Raw genomic sequence first — 21,776 nt, 5'->3', positions numbered from 1 at the left:
TCTCTCCCTCACTACTCAGATCTCCATCCATAAAAAAACATGTGAGGCCACTCAGCTGCTGAGGGGAGCTGGCAAGGGTCTTTCTTCTGAGACCAGGCTCTGCGTGGGGCTGTTGCTTAGCACAGAATTGTTTGGGCTAAAGTTAAAATGAGACTATGGAAGGAGGAGGCAAATGTGCCAGTCACGGCTTGATCTTGATTACAGGATGTTTCATGGAAAACTTTTTTAACAAGCAAGCCTGAGCCTTAAAATAAACCCAACAAAACAACAAAAAAAAAACCCAAATAGGAAAGAAACCCAACAACAACACAAAAGCACGCGAAAGCCGCTCCGGCTCAGGTTTGCTGCAGCGCTGCCCGCGGCAGTGGGCGAGGCCCGGCCGGTGGGTCAGGGATCGCTGCCGGAGCGGCGGGCGCGGGCGGGCTCGCCCCGCACAGCCTGCACGCCCTGCGGCCGCCGCGCGCGCACGGCCGAGCCGCCAAACCGCCGGGTTTCAGCGGGTGCTGTTTTGCGGGAGACGAAACGCAGCAGCAGCGCGGAGCCCCAGCTGGGCGCGGCGGCCCGGAGGCCGAGGGGAGCCGCGGCCCGCCGAGGACCCGCCCTGGGGCGGGGGCTGTAGCGCTGTCCCGGCCTGCGCTGCTGGTCCCGCCCTCTGGCCGCGGGTTCCTTCCCCGTCTCGCCGCGCGGCAGGTCTGGGCGTGAAGCGGGGCCTCGCTGCGGCGCGGCTAGCGGCGGAGGGGTGAGGCGGGGCGCCCGCGAAATGGCGGCCGGGGGGCTGCGGGCGCGTCACGGCGGGGGAGGGGAGCGGAGCGGAGCGGAGCGGAGCGGAGCGGGAGCGGGGCGCGGCGTGGGGAGGCCGGGGCGGCGGCGAGTGCGCGCCGCCCGCGTGGGGAGGGGAGGCGGGCCGGGGAGGCGGGGCGGGGCGCTGCCTGCGTGGGGAGGGGAGGCGGGGCGGGGCGGGGCGCTGCCCGCGCGGGGCGGGGCGGGGCGCTGCCTGCGTGGGGAGGGGAGGCGGGGCGGGGCGGGGCGCTGCCCGCGCGGGGCGGGGCGGGGCGCTGCCTGCGTGGGGAGGGGAGGCGGGGCGGGGCGGGGCGCTGCCCGCGCGGGGCGGGGCGGGGCGCTGCCTGCGTGGGGAGGGGAGGCGGGGCGGGGCGCTGCCCGCGCGGGGCGGGGCGGGGCGCTGCCCGAGGGCCCCGCTTGCTGCGCTCCCTCCCTGCCGGCGCGCGCGGCCACCGGGCCCTCGCGTCCCTTTGTACCTGGCTGCGGTTGTCCAAGGCCAGCTCCGTTGAAGCGCTGCTTTGTTTCCCTGTCGGCACCCAGTGGCACGGTACAACTTCACGGAGGTTTGGCTTTTGCATATATTTATTTTCTAATGTTTTAACCTGTTGCGAGAGGCAGGGCCTGTGCCTTGCGCAGCCCGTGCATTAGGGCAGATGTTTTCTGCATGTTGCCATAAGCTTATAAAACGATGTTTATCTCTCTCTGCCTTTTGTTCAGCTAAGTCTCCCTATTGTACAAAAAAGACTGGGCTTGTAGAACCTGTGGAGGAGCGGGAGAGCAAGCGCTTGTTCTCCACAGATTGCAGATGATGTTCTGTTTCTTTCATTTTCTTGGAAGCTGAATGAGATAGGAAGTTGATGGTGATGGGTTGTTGTTGCACCATGGTGTTGCTTGCCATGAGGAGCCGTTCCCAGTAGCCTTTGCTCCGTGTCATCTCATGAAAACAAATTGTTGTAAAGTAAAAAAAAGTATCCTGACTATACCCAGGGGCTTTTGTAATTAACCTGTTGCAGTATCCTGTTGAATTTTAGCAATGACATGTCTTTATTTTGGCTACTCTGTAGCATCCCTTAAATTATGCTGCTTCACTTCACCCTACAGCACTTCCTGGCTTGCTTTGAGAGTTCACATGGTGTCTGTTAGAACCAGGGTTAATAAAAATGGCATCACCTGTTGGAGATAATGCCCACTGGTGGTTGTTTTTTTGAAACAGTTTTTAAGCCGGTCCCTTTTGCCAAAATGCATTTCCTTGCCATCCATGAGGCCATTGCCTAGGTTCTTAAGGAAGCTTTTGGTGTGATGGTGTATCTGCTGCCTGGTGTTGTTGAGGCTGAGTGGTGAGTGGCCCCTTAGTGTGTAACCAGTAAGATAAATGTCCATCCCAGTCCTGCACAACTCACTGCTACCAAATATGTCTGCCTGTGGTGGAGAGAGTAGAGCATCTGTCTCTTCTGAGCTGTTGCTGAGTTCAACAGGAACTAGAAAAGTCAATGCAGAAGTTTCAGTGTATTTAGATTCTCTGAAGGTGTTTATGTGCATGGGACAGGCAATTCCCAATCTGCAAGTTGTTGGAAGCTGGGCAATGTGTGGGACTGCGTCACTCAGCTTTACCTGAGGCATCTGGTGACAGGTCCTTAAAGACATAACGCTAGCTTGCTTAGATGGGTCTGGGTTCCGGTTTGCTATAGCTGCTCTTAAGTGCCACTACTTTAAGTCAGATGCCCTTGCTGAAAGCTTGAGTTGTGAGTTGGAGGAGCTCACAGCATTTGAACTCCATCATACAACTACCATGAGATTACATCATTGCTCTGATGCTGTCCTTGAGTTTCTGACCTGGCTGTCTTTCTGTCCATTAGCTGTATTTCTGCACAATGCATTTTTTATTTCAAACTGTTGCATATATGTTGCCTGTGGCTTTTTAAAAATGATGGCTTATCTTCTTGGTGGAATCCTTCTGCAGTGGAAGAGAATTACTCCCCCAGCTGCCTGGTAAAAGTCCCGGCAGTCACTGCTGTATGTTGGCTCCAGTAAACAATAACTTTCTATATGCTTGAGATAATGTCCCACGTATGAGGTCTCATTTTACTGTGGATTCTGAGGTGGTTATTCCTGCCTGTGGCATGTTTTTTTGGGAACTTAACAGTCAAGTTTTCTTTTTCCTGTCTCAAGGCAGGTGTGTTAAAGAAGGGTTTGTTCTTAGTGCAGAGAGCGGAGCACTGACCAAGAAGAAGTTTTGACAGCCCAGCTGGGGCTATGGCTCTCCTTCTTGTGGATCTAATAGAAAAGCCATCTTCTGAGTAAGCAGGGAATACCAACCCAAGATTTTTCTTCAGTACCTTAGCTTCCCAGCCCCCTTGTGCAGAAAGGAAGTCATATGCCAGTTTAGAAGCAGGCAGCACTCTGAGGCTTCTCTTCAAGTAAAGCTGAAATCTTGGCTCTGTGAAGGGTATTTTCTGTGCAGCCTCTGTAAGTTTGTGTCGATGGATGTCAGAGATTCTTTAGCAAGGGGGTAGAAGAAAGCTGCTTGTATTCCCTTGTCAAGCAAAAATGCTAGGTGGGAGTGGCTGGTGGAGTGCTATCTGTCCCTCTTAGGAAGTTTCCAGCAGGTGTATTGCATTATTCCCAGCTAATAAGAGTTGTAGCACAACTCTAGCTGCTCCCATTGCACATATGCAGACCAGACAACTCCCTTGCTCTTGAGACAGTCCTGAGGGGACTGGGCTTTGAGCTGTCTAATTGAGTCATGTCACAGGTAAGTTCACTCATTGCTTCTACGAAGTTTGGCTTCTGCACTAAGGAGTGCCTTGGGCTACTTGTTTTGCATAGGAGGAAAGTATGTATTTTACATGTAACCTCTCTATCATTATTTATACCTGTATATGGTGAACTATCCTGTTGGACATTTCCAGGTGATTTGGTCACTTACAAAGCTAAGACAAGCTTAGAAAAATAAAAGGTGGATGAACTGACTCTGGAAAACAAAAAGGAGGAGCTTTGCTTTTTCATGTCCCAGTCTACTGCTGCTGTCCCCTGTGGTCTTGCCAGTCTTGCTCTTGAAACCTCCTGAGAAGATTCTCTCCTACTCCCCCCCTCTGCTTTCTGCGTCTGGGCTTGACACAGGGTTATCTCCAGCTCTCCCTGTGTATGTGCAGGATGGAGATGAGGTGTTTTGTCAGTTCTGCAGAGAGCATCTCCTCATAGCATCCCTCCCCATGGCACAAAACCTGTTTGCTGCCAGGCCCTCTTGGCAAGGAACAGCACTGTAATAGCAGCACTGCTGATGGGCATCTCTGCTCTGTCCCGCCTGACCATCTCTGTTCATGATCTCAACATCCTGGCATCCTGGGGACTGAATTCAGTCAGTCCTATTGGTCCTGCATTGTGGCTGCTGCACAGCAATAAAACTCTCAGCAGAATGAGGAGGAGGAGAATTGATATTTTGCATTCCTGGCATTGCATGGCAGATTCAGAAATATATTTTGTAGTCTGGGCTGCATTTGGGCATGACCAGCTTGGTCTTTGTTTCTGTCATAAGATCCTCTTGCTGGTCAGGTGGTTATGGCTCTCCAGTCTGAGCTGGGAAATGCTGCACGGTTTGGTAGGTGCATTTCAGGCAGTAGTGAAATAAGCTCAACATGGGACTAAAAGTGTTGCCTGCTCCTTAGAAGATTAGTAGCTTCCATGACATTCCAGCTGCAGTCTTCATTGGGTTATTTATATATATATATTTGTGTGTGTGCATTTTATGCATAGGTTTGATGTCAACAGGTGCTGGACACGATTGGAGATGGAATACTGGTTTAGTGGGATAAGGAAGGACATCAGGAATTATGTTCTGCAAATGTGAAGGGAGGGTCCTTGGCAGCTGTTTAAATTAATTTGAGTGCTGACTCACAGCCACTGCCAGCAGGTACAGCCAATCAAATGCAATTTTACTTGTGCAGTGGGTTGCATGGGATGTATTGCCTGCATCCATATAGGCTACTGCAGTCCCTTTTTCTACCTGCTGAGCATGTGTGTAAGTGGTGAGTTCGTCAGAGTGGGGGAGTGTGTGGCACGGCCTCTTAAGAGAGGTGGAAGTGAGACATGTGGAAGGTGTGGGAGAGGATGTTGCTCAGACCCATGAATTGTTGCTGGCCACAGTAATGAGGCTTCATAAAGAAATACCGAGCCAGAAGTAAATGACATAAAATGTTTGGCATTGACTGTTGTTTCTTATCTATTGCTGGTACCAGATCTGAATGCAAAAGGAGCAAAGTTCACTTTTTCAACCCAGGTTCTCTTTCCTTTTAAAGCAAAGAAATCAGCAGTGAGGAGCTGGTTTTAAACAGAGCAGTGGGAAGCTTGGGCAGTTGAAAGAGTTGTGAGGCACAGTTGTGCCTGTGCTTTGGTAGAGTTTGTGCATGCTCCTAAAAAGCTGTGGGTTTGGGCTGAAATTGCAGTGTCTCCTGGATGTCTTTGCTGCTGTAGGAGATGGACAGGTTGAGAGGAACAAACATCTTCTGGAGATGCTGTGGGAGAAAGATCTAGACGTGCTGTACAAATGGGTAATGTGAAAGCATGTCTGATACCTTGCCCTGGAGCACTTTTGTCCGTATGGGAGAAGTAGACAGGAGAAAGACCAAGCAGATAATTGCTCTTTTGCCCTCCTGGTATTGCATGGCAGAATAAGAGGTGTGTTTTGGAGTCTAGACTGTGTTTGAGCGTGACTAGCTTGGTCTGTGTTTCTAATCTAAGTTCCTCTTGCTAGTCAGGTGGCTCTCCAGTCTGAGCTGGGAAAGTGCTGTACAGCTTGAAAGGTGCATTTTGGGCAGTAGTGGAATAAGCTCAACATGGGACTGAAAGTGTAGCCAGCTCATCTGTAGAAGGATGTAAGCATAAGTGGCTGCTAATGGGACAGATACTGGTCTAGTGGGAGAAGGGGAGGCAGTCAGGAATTACACTTTGTCATGGTTAACAGAGGTGTCTTTGGCGGCTCTTTCAATACAAGTGTATGAGTTATCAGCATAGCTGGAGTATGACAAACAAATTCTTTGGCTCTTTCACTAATGAAATCCAGTTAAAACTAGGACCAAGAGTGGTTTGATGTAGGAATTTCTTGGGAGAGTGGTTTCTGTTTTGAGTGAAGTGGATCGTGTTTTGAGCCTTGCTGACCTGTTACCTCCCAGAGCAAAAGCCATGATACCTGTGTAGTTGTATGTGCAGGCAGTGCTCTGATCCTCAGTGACCACTGCACTGCAGCAATAAAGAAAATAAGGGGAAAGGATGCTTTTGGTCAATTGTATATGATAACAGAGCCAGGTGGCAGATGCCAGCCATTTCTGGTACTCCAGCCAGAGTCCTGGATGAGACAGGCATGGGTCATGGCTTGTGAATGTCAGTATTTCTTCCTAGGTTGGGTGGAATCCAGAAGGGAGGAATTCATATGCCATGCCTCTCTCCCACATTGCCCTGGAAACAGTGGTGATTTGTTATTTGTCTCCATGGTCACTGCTTGCAGAGCTTCTGGGAAGGTGGTGGCGGGCTGTGTGTGCAGCCACAGTGGTGTACAGCAGTGTGGAAGCTAGGCACATGGACAAGTGTGTGGCAGGCATGCCAGCTCTGAAGCAGGAAGGGGTTTCAGGTGTGCATGTTGATTTCTGTGTGCCAGGAATGTGTGCATGGGAAAGTGCTGGGCTTCATGCTTGTGGGTTTGGCTGTTGTAGCATAGAAGGGATAAGAATAGCCCTGCACGGAAGTACAATTTGCTGAGGAGTTGAGCTGCCAGTGAGCTGGAAGCTGTGTTAGTTACAGGTCCCCCATCTTGCCATCTTCCATCTTTATTTGGAGACAGGTGAGAGGTCTGCCAGAGGTGAGATGAGAGACTGGATGTCTCCAATTTATCTTGTCCATTTGGAGGGTTTTTGGAGGAACAAATTTCTTTGTATTGGGAGGACCTCTTTCTGGTTGGAGGAGGAGGAACTGTCAGGCTGGTTTCTGTACCTTTTGAGTCTCAGTTTGCTTTTTTCCTCCTCCTGAGCAGGGAAACAGGAACAGTTGCAGTGGAAAAAACTCTGCTTTTGCTGGTGGGAGGAGCTTTACTTTGGCTGCATGTGTCTCCATGTGGAAGAAAACCCCCTTGTAGAAAAAAGGGGTTTTATTGTTTGCTACTTCAACAGGAATTTTTGAAAAGTTTTTAGGAAAAAAAAAAAAGGGAGAGGAGAAGCCAGCTTTGGTGAAAGAAGTGAAAGTATCCAAATTAAATTACTGTAGTTATATCAAAGTAATTCTTACCAAGAGTATATTTACAAGTGTGTAAGAGGGAAGCTGGTTTCCCTGTTATGAAGGGCATAACTGCTGCAGATCAGCAGTATCTTTCCAGTTTTTGACACTGATAACCATGTCTGGCCAGCCTAGATCCACTCTCCCTGTATCACCCTGACCAAAGAGGGTTTTTTTTTATTTTCTTGTGTCTGTGCACATGGCAGTGGTTATCAAGTCAGATGCTGCTGCTGTACGCGTGTATACCACTGCAGTGAGTTTTCTGAGTGGCAGGAAGACGGACCTGACACAAGAACGGTCATTGCTGAAACAACTTTTCATCTGAGGTCCGTAATGGCAGGCTTTTCTTCTGTGCCAGAATTTCCCTGGTTACTTCCAGCATGAATTTTAGAGTTTTTATCTAAATTTTTCAAAAGCCAGAAGTGACTTTGGTTTTCTGGGTTCCTCTATTGCCTAATGTCCTAGAGGGACTTCATTTTCAGAGTGGGCATTTAGTACTTGCTAAAACTCAGGTCAAAGTGAAAGTCTTTACTCAGTTTCTTCAGAAACTTTTGCCTGTGTTGTTTCTGGATTTTCTCAGAGCATTTTTTGCTTTTAATGTTTAAGGATTTGCTGAGCATCTTAAGTAATGTACAAGGGAACCATGCTGTGGACTGCTTTACCCCTTCTGCTCACTAATGGCATGGGGTGCATTCAGAGACAGAAAATGAGTCTGCCCAAAGCTGAATGTCTCTGTCTCTTACATGCAGAGGAAAATAATAGAATAATAGGGGTCGTGTTTCTTGCCCTCATTGAAGACTGGAGTGGCATTAGCTTTCCTCCAGCCCTCAGGCACCTCTCCCATTTTCCAGGACTTTTCAAAGATGATGGAGAGTGCTCTAGCAATGACTTCTGCCAGCTCCCTCAGCACACATGGGTGCACCCCATCAGGGCCCATGGATTTTAATATGTCCAGTTTCCTTAACTGATCTTTAACTCAATTGTCTTCAATCAAGGTGAAGTCTTCCTCACTGCTGACTTCTTCTGTGGTCTGGAAGATTTGGGAATCCTGAGGCTTGGCCTTAGCAGTAAAGACTGAGGCGAAGAAGGCATTAAGTAACTCCACCTTCTCCATATCCTCCATCACAAGGGTACCCACTTCATTCAGCAGTGGGCCCACATTTCCTCTGGTCTTCCTTTTATCTCCAATGTACTTGAAGAAGCCTTTCTTGTTGTCCCTGACATCCCTTGCCGGTTTTAATTCCAGGGAGGCCTCAGATTTCCTTGTTGCATTCCTACACTCTCTGACCACATTCTTGTATTCTTCTCAAGTGGTCATTCCCTTCTTCCATGATCTATAAATTTCTTTCTTCCACTTAATTTCGTTCAGTAGTTCCCTGCTCAACCATGCAGGTCTCCTGGCTCTCTTACTTGATTTCCTACTCTTCAGGACACTTTGATCTTGAACTTGGATGAGGTGGTGCTTGAATATTAACCAACTCTCTTGGGCCCCCTTTCCTTCCAGTACCCTATCCCATTGGATTTCTCCAAGCAGTTTCTTGAAAAGGCCAGAATTAGCTCTTCTGAAATCCAGGGTTTTGACCCTGCTACATGTTATGCTGCTTTCTGCTGAGCTCAAAAGAGCTGTAGAATGGACTATTTTTAGCCTTTAAAATTTTAATCTGTAAAAATAACAGGAGATCAGATGAGATGATATTGTCCCCTTGACTTGAAAATTGACCTTCAAGGCACAGAGGGGCATGTGGATTGTTAGGTTTCAAGCTCCTTGTAGGCTTAGTGAAGCTTTGTCATATCACCCTACTCCCTTTGCCTCCTGGTTATTTATTCACATACTGGTGCCTCCCTGTCAAGCTTGCAGGTTCATCTAAAAAGAGCTGCATAAATGGTTTTTAAAATTTGCTACAAAAGAACATGGGGGAGGAATGTTTGGGGTTTTCTTGGCTGGGATTGTTTAATTTTTACTGGTAGTGTTGACCTTTTCAAGGCAGCCTTAAGCAGTGTGGATTGAGCATTGTTTCCAGCATTGCTCCTATAATAACAGGAGAGAGGCAGCTATTACGATCTTGGGCTTAAAGCTCTGGGAAATTAAATGTCATTTAATTTGCCCTGCACTGTGCTTGATATTTGATCTGACTCTAGAAAAAATTTTTTTTAGCTCTGGAGAGGAATATAACTCCTCAGAAGCATTCAATGATCACTCCAAAACAATCCTGGAGACACAGATATCAGGATATATAGAGACCGATGGTCAGAAGAGACTTCTTGTCCATTTCTGGTGCTGCATTTCTGGTAAAGTGGGTAGTTCCAGATGCAAGAATGTTTCCGCTTGAGGTAGCTGTGCTGGGTAAGAAGGGAGGCTCCTGAAGATTTCACTGGTATTTCACAAGGGGTAATGGATCAAAACTGGAAGAGTGAAGATTTAGGTTAGACATTAGGAGGAAATTCTTTAATGTGAGGGTGGTGAGACACTGGCAAAGGTTGCCCAGGGAAGTTGTGGAAGCTGCATCCATGGAAGTGTTCAAGGAGAGATTGAATGGGGCCTTGAGCAACCTGGTCTAGTGGGAGGTGTCCCTGCCTATGCAGGGAGGTTGAAACCAGATGATCTTTAAGGTCCCTTCCAACCCAAATGATTCTATGATTTTTAGTGCTTGTTGGCTTGATCCTAGTACTGGCATTACTACAGGGCAGTGAGGTTTTGTTAGCACTTCCTGAAAGCGCTGATGACCCAGTAGCTTCTCTTCTGAGATCTGAGCTGAAAATAATGCAGTGATTAGGAAGGTAACGAATAGAAAGGAATTGATGGAAAGCTGATTCTGCACCAACTGTTTTGTTTAGAAATGTGGTTTAATGCTACTGGCAAGCTCTCCTGTGCAGACAAAGCCCTGCTTAAAAAAACAACAAAAAACCAAAACAAAACAAAAATAAAAAAATACCCTGAACCAAAGCAAAAAAACCCAGAAAACACCCCGATGCCTGTAAACAGAATTGGGAAGACAGACTTTAAAATACCCTTAGCAGGCTGCAGTGAAGAGTTTACCTTGCCTATTGGCTAACCCTGACCAATGTTCCTTGTCATGGCAAACCCTTACTGGGATGAGCTCTCTGTAAACACATGCCAGGCACTGATTTCTGGTGCTTTGAGTGAGTGAAAAGGGACAGTTACTGCTCCTCTCCTCAGTTCAGTGACTAGTTAAGTGGTTTCTGTGTATAAATAGCATAATGTGCTTCAGGATCATTCAGGATAAAGGACGCCTTATGAGATACAAGAGGATGTTGTTTAATGCAGGAAGAGTTCCCATTGGCTGTGCAGTGTGTGCTGGTCTCTAGCCTGTCTTTCAGCTCCTGATAAGGACTGGGGACATTTGCTTCCATTGTTTATCCACTCTGGGAGCAGTAGACAGGGGCTTTGGGCTCTCTGAATGTGGCTCAGTGCATATTTTCTTAGGACTAGAAAGCCATATGTAGGTTATTTTGTTTGCTTTGTAGTGGAACAGTGCTGCTAGAGTACGGACACATGCAGTGCTGGGCGTACTTGATTGCTCTTTCTCTCACACTTTCCTTCTTTTCTGTGAAATTATATTTATGCTAAGGTCCCTTTTATCCTCAAGGATCCCAAAGCCATTCATCACCTTGCCCAGGTTTGACTTATCCCTGCATAAACACTTAATTTGCAGATGTGTGTGGTGCTGAACATGTAAATCCTTACTGAGTTAGAAATTTATGCTTGTTGTTATTTATGTCTCAGTAAGGCCTTTTCCTGGGTAGTAAATAGTCTAATAAAAATGAGTGGAAGGGCTAAGTGCTCTTCTCCTGGGGAGCAGCTCTTGTCTTGAAGAGCAGGCAGCTCCTGAGGTGTGTTAGGCATGCAGTTCCTTTTGAATTGAATCATGATGGTTGGAAAGGACCTCTGAGATAGCCAAGTCCAACCATCAACACAAAAACAAAAAAAACAAAACCAAACCCACCAGAAAAAAAACAACACACAACCAAAACAAACAACAAAACCAAATGGCAAACAACCACACATACCCCACCAAAAAGACCCATAACCTCAGCCACTAGAGCGGGCCCTGAAATGCCATATCTACACATTTCTTGAATACCTCCAAGGATGGTGACTCAACCACCTCCCTGGGCAGGCTGTTCCAGTGCCTGACCACTCTGTAAGTAAAGAAATTATTCCTAATGTCCAATCTAAACCTCCCCTGCCACAACTTCAGGCCATTTCCTCTAGCCCTGTCATTATTCACTTGGGAGAAGAGGCCAACACCTGCCTCCTTTCAGGTAATTTTAGAGGGCAGTGAAGTCTCCCCTCAGCCTTCTGTTCTCCAAACTAAACAACCACAAGTCTCTCAGCCTCTCCTCATAGGACTTGTTCTCTAGACCCTTCACCACCTTGGTAGCTCTCTTCTGGACACACTTCAGCCACTCAATGTCCTTTGTATAGTTAGGGGCACAACTGCACACAGTGCTCGAGGTGCAGCCTCACCAGTGCTGAGTACAGAGGCACGATCACTTCCCTACTCCTGCTGGCCACGCTATTCCTGATGCAGGCCAGGATGCTCTTGGCCTTCTTGGCCACCTGAGCACACTGCTGGCTCGTGTTAAGCTGGCTGTCAATCAGCACCCCCAGGTGCTTTTCCACCACTCAGCTCTCCAGGTACTCTTCCTCAAGCCTGTAGCATTGCATTGGATTGTTGATAAACGATGGAGAGAGGCTTAGTGAGTTCCCCACCAGCTCCCTCAGTATTCTAGGCTGGATTCCAGCAGGCGCCATAGACTTATGCGTGTCCAGGTGCAGAAGCAGATCATTAACTACTTCCTCCTGTGTTATGGAGAGGGGGGGGGGGGGTTGTTCTGCTCTCTGTCCTTATCTTCCAGCTCAGGAGGCTGAACACCCTCAGGGGGGACCTGATCTGACTATTAAAGATGGAGGGAAAGAAGGCATTATGTATCTCAGCCTTTTCCTCATCCTTGGTTGCAGTGCCCCCCCCTGCATCCAGTAGGGGATGGAGATTCTCCCTGGCTCTTTTTTTTTGTTGTTGATGTATTTGTAAAAACTTGTTTTGTTGTCCCTTATGTCAGTGGCCAAGCTGCGTTCCAGCTGGGCTTTTGCCTTGCTCTTGACCTAATACCCTTTCCCCCCTGTGATATAGGGTTTTCCCATCCATTGTCAGTAGGCTTGGTGTCCTGTAAATCAAACCATGGTCAGAAACCCCTAAGTCCTGCTGGTAGCATCATTGCTGGTAGCAAGCATTGATCTGTTGGGTCTTCTTGTTCACCTTTTCATCATTCCCTGGAACTGGAGGGATAGAGGAGAACACAACTTGTGCTCCTCATCCCTTGACCAGTCACCCCAAGGCCCTGAAATCTTTCTTCATTACCCTCAGACTTCTTCTCTTTACCTCATCACTGTCTACCTGAAAGATCAAAGAGGGTAGTAATCTGAGGGCCATACCAGACCAGGAATTTTCCTGGTTATATCCCTAACTCGGGTCCCAGGGAGGCAGCAGACTTCCCTATGTGAAGGGTCCAGCTGGCGTATGGGACCCTCAGTTCCTCTCAAAAGGTAATCTCCTGTAACAGTTAGCCTCCTCTTGCTCTTAACGGAAGAAGTCTTAATGCGTGGAGCTGACTGCTTTGGCAACTCCTTGGATGGGGCTTTATCAGCATCCTCATTTCCCTGGTCCTCTATTTCCAGAGCCCCATATCTGTTCTGTAAGGGCATCTGGGGAGGTGGAGGAGGCCTGGAGGGGACTCACCTGCTACCCTGAGCAGGGACAAGAGGACAGGAGATCCTCTACTGCTCATGGAGCCTCTAACCACTGCCTTTTCCCTAAGGAAAAGGGCTCCACCAGGCTATTTTTTTTTTTTTGACATTCCCCAATAGTCCTTAATCTCTCCACTTCCTCTTTCATCTCTGCCACCAGGCTGAGCAGATCATTTACCTGGTTGTCACAGCACACACAGGTGTTGTCTTTGCTGTCCTCTGGCAAGAGTGACAGGCTCAGACGTTCCATGCAGCCCAACACCTGGATGGCTGTGTGTTTCCGAGATAGGTCAGTCTGGGTCGCCACATTTTTTTTTGACCGTGGCTTTAGACTGAGTGGAGACCATAGTCGGAATTTTTCTGGGAGGGTGAGCACTTCCAGTCCAGCTAGCCCACCTGCCCACCCTGCTTGCACAAGCTGCCGCACCCCGTTTGCCCGCTCTGCTCCCCGCGCTCCGGCCGCTCCTGCTCCCTGAGGCTGCTCCTCTACCTGAAGTTTGTCCCACCCGCGCTCAGTCGGAGCTGCTGCTCATCAGGAGCTCGCTCGTCCCGCTCGGGTTGAGGGGCAGGGCAAAGGGCTGGGGCGCCCTCTCCCCTTGTGCTCTTGCTGCTTTTTTTTTTGCCACTAAGAAAGGGTTCCCTGGTGTGATTCTCTGCTCTGGTGCCCTTTGCTTCAGTGACGCCAATAAAATTAGTAATATCCTTCAGGTATCCTTGCTGGGTACCTGACTCTGACAGGGTGAACATCTCTCTTGAAGATTCTGTTCAAAACGCAGCAACTTGAGCCCAGGATAGAGGAAAGGAGGGAACTGGCCAGCATCCCACAGGTCACAGAGGGACTCTGATACACCTGTGGAGGTGATGCCTAGTCTCAGAGTGATGGGGTGAGATTCTCCCAAACTCCCAGATGGGATCTCTCTTTCCCTCTGTAAGTTCTTCAGAAAGGTGCTTCTCCGGTTGAGAGTAGGTAGGGCCAAGCAAGGTCTGTTGAAGATCTTGCTACTTGTTGAATGTCAGTGGGTTTCTAAGTTGTCTCCACCTCTCCCAGAACAATTGTACACACTCCTGATAGGAGTGGGAAAACATTGCTTTGTATTCCAGACTTCTCAGCAGCTCCTAAGAAGCTCAGATGATGTCCTTTTGTGCTGGGTACTTTACAGGCAAAGATGATTATTCCATGCCCTCAGAAGCATGTGATAAGTTTAGACAACAGGAAGAAGGAGAATAAAGGCAGTTTCCACGCTGTGGTCTGGGGAATTTCATTGAACAGTGCCAAATGAGTTCAGTTTCCATGTGAAGGGTCAGGCAAGAGAGTTTTGGAACAAAATCTGTTCTGTGTGCCTGCCCCACACACCAATATAAATGACAGTTCCTGAGAAAGAGCTTCTTCACCTCACTGGGTGTCTGGCTCCTTTTGCCTTCTCCCCAGCCCTAGAGGTACAAGTAATTTAATGTTCCAGCATGTTGCAACATGCTGAGGTGGAAAGCAAAGTGTTTCGCTTTGCATCCTGAGTCAGCTTTTGTTTCTAAAGGGTAGGAGTATAGGAGCAGCATGAAGCAGATGAGTAAACGAAGTGGCACAAGGTCTGCTTGGGGGGAGTTTGGGCCCAGCTTCAGGACTGAGGATGCATCAGAGCTGTTGTTTGCTGTGCAGGTGATTGCTGCTTACACCTTTCCTCCTCTCCCCAGTTCCTCAGAAAGCTCCATTATCTGATCTTTAATGATTCTAGGACCTTTGTTTATTCTACTTAGCGATGGCTCAAGTGCTGGGATTTCCACTGTTTCTCTCAAGGTATTTTTATGGTCTAGAGGCTATATAGTCATCTGAAGTAACAAGTTTCTAGGTCTTACCAGAGCATTCCTTTTCATAGGGGATGGAATCTGCTCAGGGGTTATCCAAGGTGATTATAAATGAAGTTGTGCTTCCCATACTATGCAAGGTAAAGACATACAGGAGTCTCCCCTTGAAGATAATAGGAAGTTAAAATGGTCAGGAATTGTGTTAAATTTGATCTGCTAATAAAAAGTAACTTTTTTCTTTTCCTGGGTGGTTCACAAACACCCCATTATCCCACGCAGGCAAGTCAGGAAGGATTACTGCCTCTGTACCCTGGTATGGGCAATAGATAAGAACTTAAGCCTTAGGCTGTGTCAGGGTGTAGATCAAAGGATCACTAAGTCAGCATCCAAACAGACAGGTTAGGGAGAAAAAAAGGCTGTTTTCTCCTCTCCATCCTGCCACAGGCTATGCCAGTGTAAACAGATTACAGAGAGAACTGAACCTGCTTGCTGTGGGATGAGGGTGAGATGGCTGAAGATGTGACAATATAAACAATTGCAAAACATCTGAGACCCTCTGCCTTAGAAAAGCAGGGGCTTAAAAGAGGTAGAGGCTGTTTTCCAATACAACTACCTTAGGCAGCCTAGCTGCCTCCACAGTAATGGACTTGCCAAGGTTATAGGGATAGGGTGCTAGCATGGGCCCTCAGCCTGTTGCCTTGCAGCATGCTGGCTACACTGGAGCACACTTGAAGTCTTGTAGAGTCATGTCAGGGACTCCTGAGGTAATAGGAGACAACTGGGATGCACCAGTGAAATATCTCAAAGGAATTAAGCAGTGTTCCTCTAAAAAAGTAACACAGCCAACAGCCCAGTTGAAGTGCCTTGTACCAGTGCAGTAAGCATGGGCAGCAAACAGGAAGAGTCAGAAGCCACCATGCTGCTAGAGACCTATGACCTACTTGCCATAGCTGAAACTTGGTGGGACAAATCCCATGACAGCAGTGTGGCTATCAATGGCTACAAGCTACTCAGAAGGGAGAGACGGAGTGATTGCTCTCCACATCAAGAAATGAATAGATTGTGAAGAACTGTCTCTGAAGAGTAGCCATGAGCAGGTTGAAAGCTTATGAGTAAGAAGTCTTGTGGCTGGTGTTTACTACAGGCTACCTGATCAAGAGGGGGGCCTACTTCTGAAGCCTTCTTACTCTAGCTACAGGAAGCATCATGCTTGCAGGCTCTTGTCCTGCTGGGAGACTTCAGCTACCTCAACAGCTGCTGGAAAAGTAGCACAGCAAGCTGGAGGCAATCCAGAAGACTTCTGGGTGCACTGAGGATAACTTCTTAAGACGGGTAATAGACAGTCCTACCAGAGAGGATGCATTACTGGACCTGCTGGTCACCAACACACAAGAGCTAATCAGTGATGCCAAGATGGGAGGCAGCTTGGGCTGCAGTTATCACGCACAGGTGGAATTTGCAGTCCTGAGGGATAGGAGTCAGGCAAAAAATAAAATAAAGTCAGGACCCTGCGTTTTAGGAAAGCAAACTTCCACATGTTCAAGGAGTTAGTATCCCCTGCGAAATTCCCCCCAGGGACAAGAGAGCAGAACAGAACTGGCAGATCTTTAAGTATGCTTTCCATAGAGTAGAAGAACTGTTGATCCCTGGGTGTAAGAAGTGAGGAATGGACAGCAAGAAAGCAGCATGAATGAGTCAAGACCAACTAGTCAAACTAAAGGGCAAGAAGGGAAAGCACAGACATGAAAATAGGGACAGGTATCCTGGGAAGAGTATAAGGACATTGCCTGGTTGTGTAGGGATGGAGTCAGGAGGGCCAAGGTGTGGCTGGAGCTGAATTTTGCAAGGCATCCAAAGAGTAATAATAAGGTATGTCAGAATAATAATATGTAGGTATGTCAGCCAGAAAAGGAAGGTCAAAGAAAATGTACCCTCCCTGGTGAACGTGACTGGCAAGCTGGTAACAATGGAGGAAGAGAAGGCTGGGGTACTCAGCAACTTTTTTCCTCAGTCTTCACTGGCAGTCCTTCTTCCCACACCTCTTGAGTGGCTGGACCTCAAGGCAGGGACTAGGGAAGCGAAGTCCCTCCCACTGTAAGAGAAAATCATGTTCAAGACCCCTGAGGAACCTGAACATAAGTCTATGGGGCTCAGTAAGATGCATTCAAGAGTCCTGAGGCAACTGGCTGATGTAGTTGCCAAGCCACTCTCCATGATACTTGAAAAGTCATGTCAGTCAGGTCACCCTCAGCCTTCCCTCTACATTGGAGATATATGGATTTGAGAAACAGACTATTTGATAGTTGGGGAAAAGCCCCAGGGGAGGATCCTGTGAGGAGCTGCTGAAAGCTCCCTTGGCTCCAGAAATCTGGCCCTGCCTCTGGCTAAGGCCAAGCGCATCAACAACAATGGATGCACCTCTATGATTAACATGTTCAAGAAGAGGAAAACCACTGCTGTTAGACCTCAAGGCAGAGGAGACTGGAAGGTGAGAGCAATACTTGTAGAGATACCAAGGTGGGTGAGGAAGGAGGGGGAGGAGGTGCCCAAGCAGAGAATCCCCTGCAGCTCATGGTGAAAGGTCAGGCTGTACCCCTGCAGCCCAAGGAGGACCACAGTGGAGCAGATGTGGACCTGCAGCCATGGAGGACCCTGCACCCAAAGCAGGCTGTAACTCTGTGGGAAACCTGTGCTAGAGCAGTCTGTTCCTGGAGAACTGCACCTTATGGGAGGGACTCATGGCAGAGGGGTTCATAAAGGACACTCTCCCATGGGAGGGACCCTGCTGTGGAACTGGGGAAGACTGTGAGGAGTCCTCCTCCTGGAGGAGGAGAGAGCAGCAGAAAAAAATGTGACAAACTGACCATAAACCCCAATCCATATTCCCCTGTGCTTCTGAGGGGGAGGAGGTAGAGAAATCAGGAACAAAGTGATCTGGGCCCAGGAAGAAGGGAGGGGTAAGGTGAAGTATGTAAGCTCTGGTCTTTGTTTTCTTTATCCTATTTGCATCTGATAAGTGATAAATTAAATTGATTTTTCCCCAAGTTGAGTCTGTTTTGCCTGTGACCATAATTGGTGAGAGAAACACTACCTGTACTTGTCTCAACCCATGGGTTTCTTAGTTGGATTTTCTCCTCTCTGTCCCACAGTTGGGAGCGAGGGAGGTGAGCAAGTGGACGTGTTGTACTTTTTTGCTGGCTGGGCCTAAACCACAACAGGTGGATAAGGAGTTGGCTGGACAGTTGCAGTAGTACTCAACAGCTCAATGCCCGAATTGAGATCAGTGACAAGTGGTGTCTGTCAGGGATCTGTAATGAGAACAGTACTGTTTAAAATAGGATCATAGAATGGTTTGCATTGGAAGGGACCTTAAAGATCATAGAGTTCCAACCTCTCTACCATGGGCAGGGACACCTCCCACTAGACCAGGTTGCTCAAAGTCTCATCTAACCTGCCATTGAACACTTCCAGGGATGGGGCTTCCACAACCTCCTTGGGCAACCTGTTCCAATATCTTCCTACCCTCACAATGAAGAATTTCTTCCTAGTGTCTAACCTAAATCTACCCACTTTCAGTTTTGATCCATTACCCCTTGTCCTGTCAGCACTTGCCTTTGTAAAAAGTCCCTCCGCAGCTTTCCTGTAGGCCCCTGGAGATACTAGGAGGCTTCTGTAAGGTTTCCATGGGGCCTTCTGTTTTCCAGGCTGGAGAGGTACTCCAGCTCTCTGGTCATCTTCATGGCCCTCCTCTGGACTTGCTCCAACAGCTCCATGTCCTTTCTGTGCTGGGGGCTCCAGAACTGGACACAGTGCTCCAGGTGGGGTCTCACAAGAGTGCAGTAGAGGGAGAGAATCACCTCCCTTGGCCTGCTGGCCACATTTCTGCTGCAGCCCAGGATACAGTTGGCCTTCTGAGCTGCAAGCACATGTTGCCAGCTCATGTTGAGCTTGTTGTCACCCAGCACCCAGTCCTTCTCTGCAGGGCTGTTCTTAATCCATTCTCTACCCAACTTGTATCTGTGCTCGGGATTGCCTCGACCCAGGTGCAGGACCTTGCACTTGGCCTTGTTGAATTTCATGGGGTTGGCATGGGCTCACGTCTGGATGGCCTTCCTTGTCTACAGTGTGTCGACCACACCACGCAGCTTGGTGTCATCAGCAAACCTGCTGAGGGTGCACTCAATTCCACTGTCCATATTGCTAACAAAGATGTAAAACAGCCTCGATCCCAGTACCAACCCTTGAAGAACTCCACTCATCACTGGTCTCCATTGGACATCAAGCTGTTGACCACTATTCTTTGAATGAAAACATCCAACCAATTCCTTATCCACCAAGTGGTCTGTCCCTTGAATTCGTATCTCTCCATTTTAGAGACCAGAATGTTGTGCCGGACAGTGTCGAATACTTCGCACAAGTCTAGGTAGATTGCATCAGTTGCTCTCCCCTTGTCCACTGATGCTGCAACCCCATTGGTGTACTTGATGGTGAAGTGCATTATCAGATACTGATTCTCGGAATAATCTTTTATGTAGTTCATGTCTCTGCATTTCTTTTCTGTTCTTTTTCAGCTTTCTACTTTCCTGAATCTAGCAGTGCTCCAGCAGAGATCCAGCAGAGCCAACCAGAAGAGGGGGTGTGGAAGAAAGCACTTGAAGAGGACTGAACGTTTGCACTGGTGCAGTGAGCTGCTTTGGTGGGAAAGGTGAGTGTCAAGCATGTTGACCCATGTTGGCTGTCAGTTTGGGGTGGATGGCGGCACTGGGTAGTTGTGTAAATCAGAGCTGTTAACCTGCATGCTTTAGAGTTCTGCACTGGGGAAGGCTTTACTTAATGTCTTCTGGCTGGGCTCTGTGAGATGTGTTGGCAAGTTGATAAGCAGCTGAAGGCCTTTTCTGAGAATTTTCAGGGAGGTAGGTAAAGTAGCAGTGGTAATATTTTCATCTTACAGAGAGGGAACTTAGATCATGCTTTCAAAGGTTGGTATTTAGCCTTGCTGAAGAATGAGGTCTTCAGTTAGTTTGCTGAAGGTTATATGTTACTGGCCTATACCTACAATGCATATACCAAGGGGAGGACATCCGCTTGTTTGCTAAGAGGTGCCTCAGGGCCAGGGTTATCTGGCCCAGCTCAGATAGACTTCAGGGTAGCTGAACCTTACCCTCCACACTAGCAGTGTGCCTTCTGAGGGTGTGTGAGGTGTCTGTATTGGTAGGGAGTTAACAGAGTTGAACTTGCAGCCCTTTGGAAGCTTTTATAGCAGCATAGGTGCAGTGGGATATTCTGCATCAAGTCTTTCTTGTGTGCATTAGCAAAGATGTTAGAAGTTATCTAACTGCTGGCATACAGGTTATTTATGGAATAGATTTTACTGATGTGTTGGATACCGATTTTCTTGCTCTCATTCAAAAATCAATATTTAAAAATAGTGATGTATTTAATGGCCTGGGAACTATTTCATTTGCTTTAGCACTGTTTCTTGCCCATCCATCAGATGCTGCTTTAGGGCAGGTTGTGTAGAAAAAGCCTGCAGGCCTGGCTTTCTTTGCTATTTGGTTAAGTACAGTTACTGTGCAAGTTGAGGCAAATGTATCAAGCAACGTCTCTGCTGACTAAACGAAGGTCTAGCCAGCAGGACTCTGTGTGTGTGCGTGTGCAGGCACACATGCCATGTGCTTCATGAGCTGGGATGTAGGTGTGTGCCTGTGTGTGCCTTTGGGCCTGCAAATATAAAAATACAGTGGTCTGATGTGGGACACCAGACCAAGTCCTGCCATTGAGATTTTAGGTGGCTCAGTGCAACAGAACAACTGTGCAATGCTTGTATTTCCTAGAGCTCAGCACCCAGATCTGGAGTCAAACTGCTCAACTTCTCGTGTGTTGCTGTTGTTCAGTTTGTCCTAAGGATTCAATGTCAGTAGGATGAGAGACTGAGAAAGTCAGGTCATGGAATGGTTTGGCTTTTGAAGTGACTCCTGCCTTGCCTGGCAGTATGCACCATGTGTTCTTACCCAACTGTGAGGTTGTGGATTGTGGTCAGATAGGGCAGGATGTGCTCATCTTTCTTTTTTCCTTTTTTCTTTTTTTTTTTGAGATCTTTGTATAGGTGGATCACCTTTTCCTTCTTGCTCTTCATGTAAGTGCTTCACTATTACTCTGTTCTCTTGTACTTCTGTCCCAAATGGGGCCAGATAGCAGACAAGATGTATATACACAAAACAAGATTTATTGCAAACAGCATTGGAGTCTTAAAAACTGAACTAAAAAAGGCACAATCTGGATTGTATGAGTGTTGGGATATTACTGTAGCAGAACAGAACATTAAAGCAATAATGCAAAAGGTATCTTAACAATAAAATGCACAACTAATAGTTAGTTGGCAGAAGTTAACCATTTAAATGTTAGCAACTTACTGAATAGTAGGCCTTATATTAGATCTAAAACAGTGTTTATAATAACACCTAGGCCAGATGATAATACAATAATGACAATTATCTTAAAGGATCCTAAGGTCTTACAGTTTTAGAACTTAACAGTGAAAGATTTCTTAATATTTAAAGCTGGCTCATTAAACATATGAATTGATATCTCTTATCCTTTTACGGGTACAGCCAGGTGTCCCTTGTCTCATTTTTCAGCCTCTGAGGAGTAAGCACTCAAGCAGGTGTCCCCACTGGAGAGGAGAAGGTCCAGCACACCTCATAGGGAAAGTGTACAGGAGTCTTCCCAATCAAAGATGGGACCAGGCCTTTCTAGAATAAAGTGGATTGACTGCTATCATTTAGGTACTTAGCCATAGCTGCAAAATTTCTTATTGGAGAACAAAAGGAAAAGAGTGGAAATACCAAGAAGGCCCTTTTCTCATCAAGCAAACTCTTCTGTTATCTGTTCATTCTTGTTTTGTTTCTGTTTTGGTCTGGCTGTGGCTAGGCTGTGCTTCCTGTTCTTCAACACCAGAGAGCAGCTGATGTTACAGACATCAACTTGGCTGTCTGTACTTTCAAGGTTGTTACCAGTTCAGAGCTTGCCTAGGCAAGCACTTTTGAGGCAGTGTAATTGTGTTGCTATAGGGCTTTTGCTAACACACCAGTCACCTGGAGCCTGTCATTTCTCAAAGCTGGCATTCTTCTGTCAGCAGGAGTTCTCAGTGCAGAGCCTTACAACG

At 47.6% G+C, this 21,776-nt stretch overlaps 1 protein-coding gene across 2 annotated transcripts in view; it reads left to right on the top strand.

Moving 5' to 3' along the window:
• Positions 1-655: 655 nt before the first annotated feature.
• Positions 656-21,776, top strand: part of CD151 (CD151 molecule (Raph blood group)) — a 38,227-nt gene continuing 17,106 nt past the window's right edge. Inside the window, exons 1-2 of one of the 2 annotated variants that reach the window (XM_051621616.1) lie at positions 656-739; positions 19,183-19,316. The gene's annotated coding sequence lies outside the window, so the exon portion shown is untranslated. Of the gene's footprint in view, positions 740-1,186; positions 1,344-19,182; positions 19,317-21,776 lie in introns of those variants that run through there. The other variant, XM_051621615.1, reaches the window with a different exon arrangement.

Source organism: Apus apus, chromosome 5 (assembly GCF_020740795.1).
Source record: "Apus apus isolate bApuApu2 chromosome 5, bApuApu2.pri.cur, whole genome shotgun sequence".
NCBI classification, from domain to species: domain Eukaryota; kingdom Metazoa; phylum Chordata; class Aves; order Apodiformes; family Apodidae; genus Apus; species Apus apus.
Note: the sequence above shows the minus strand (reverse complement) of the source record. Positions and strands in the feature narration are given on the sequence as shown.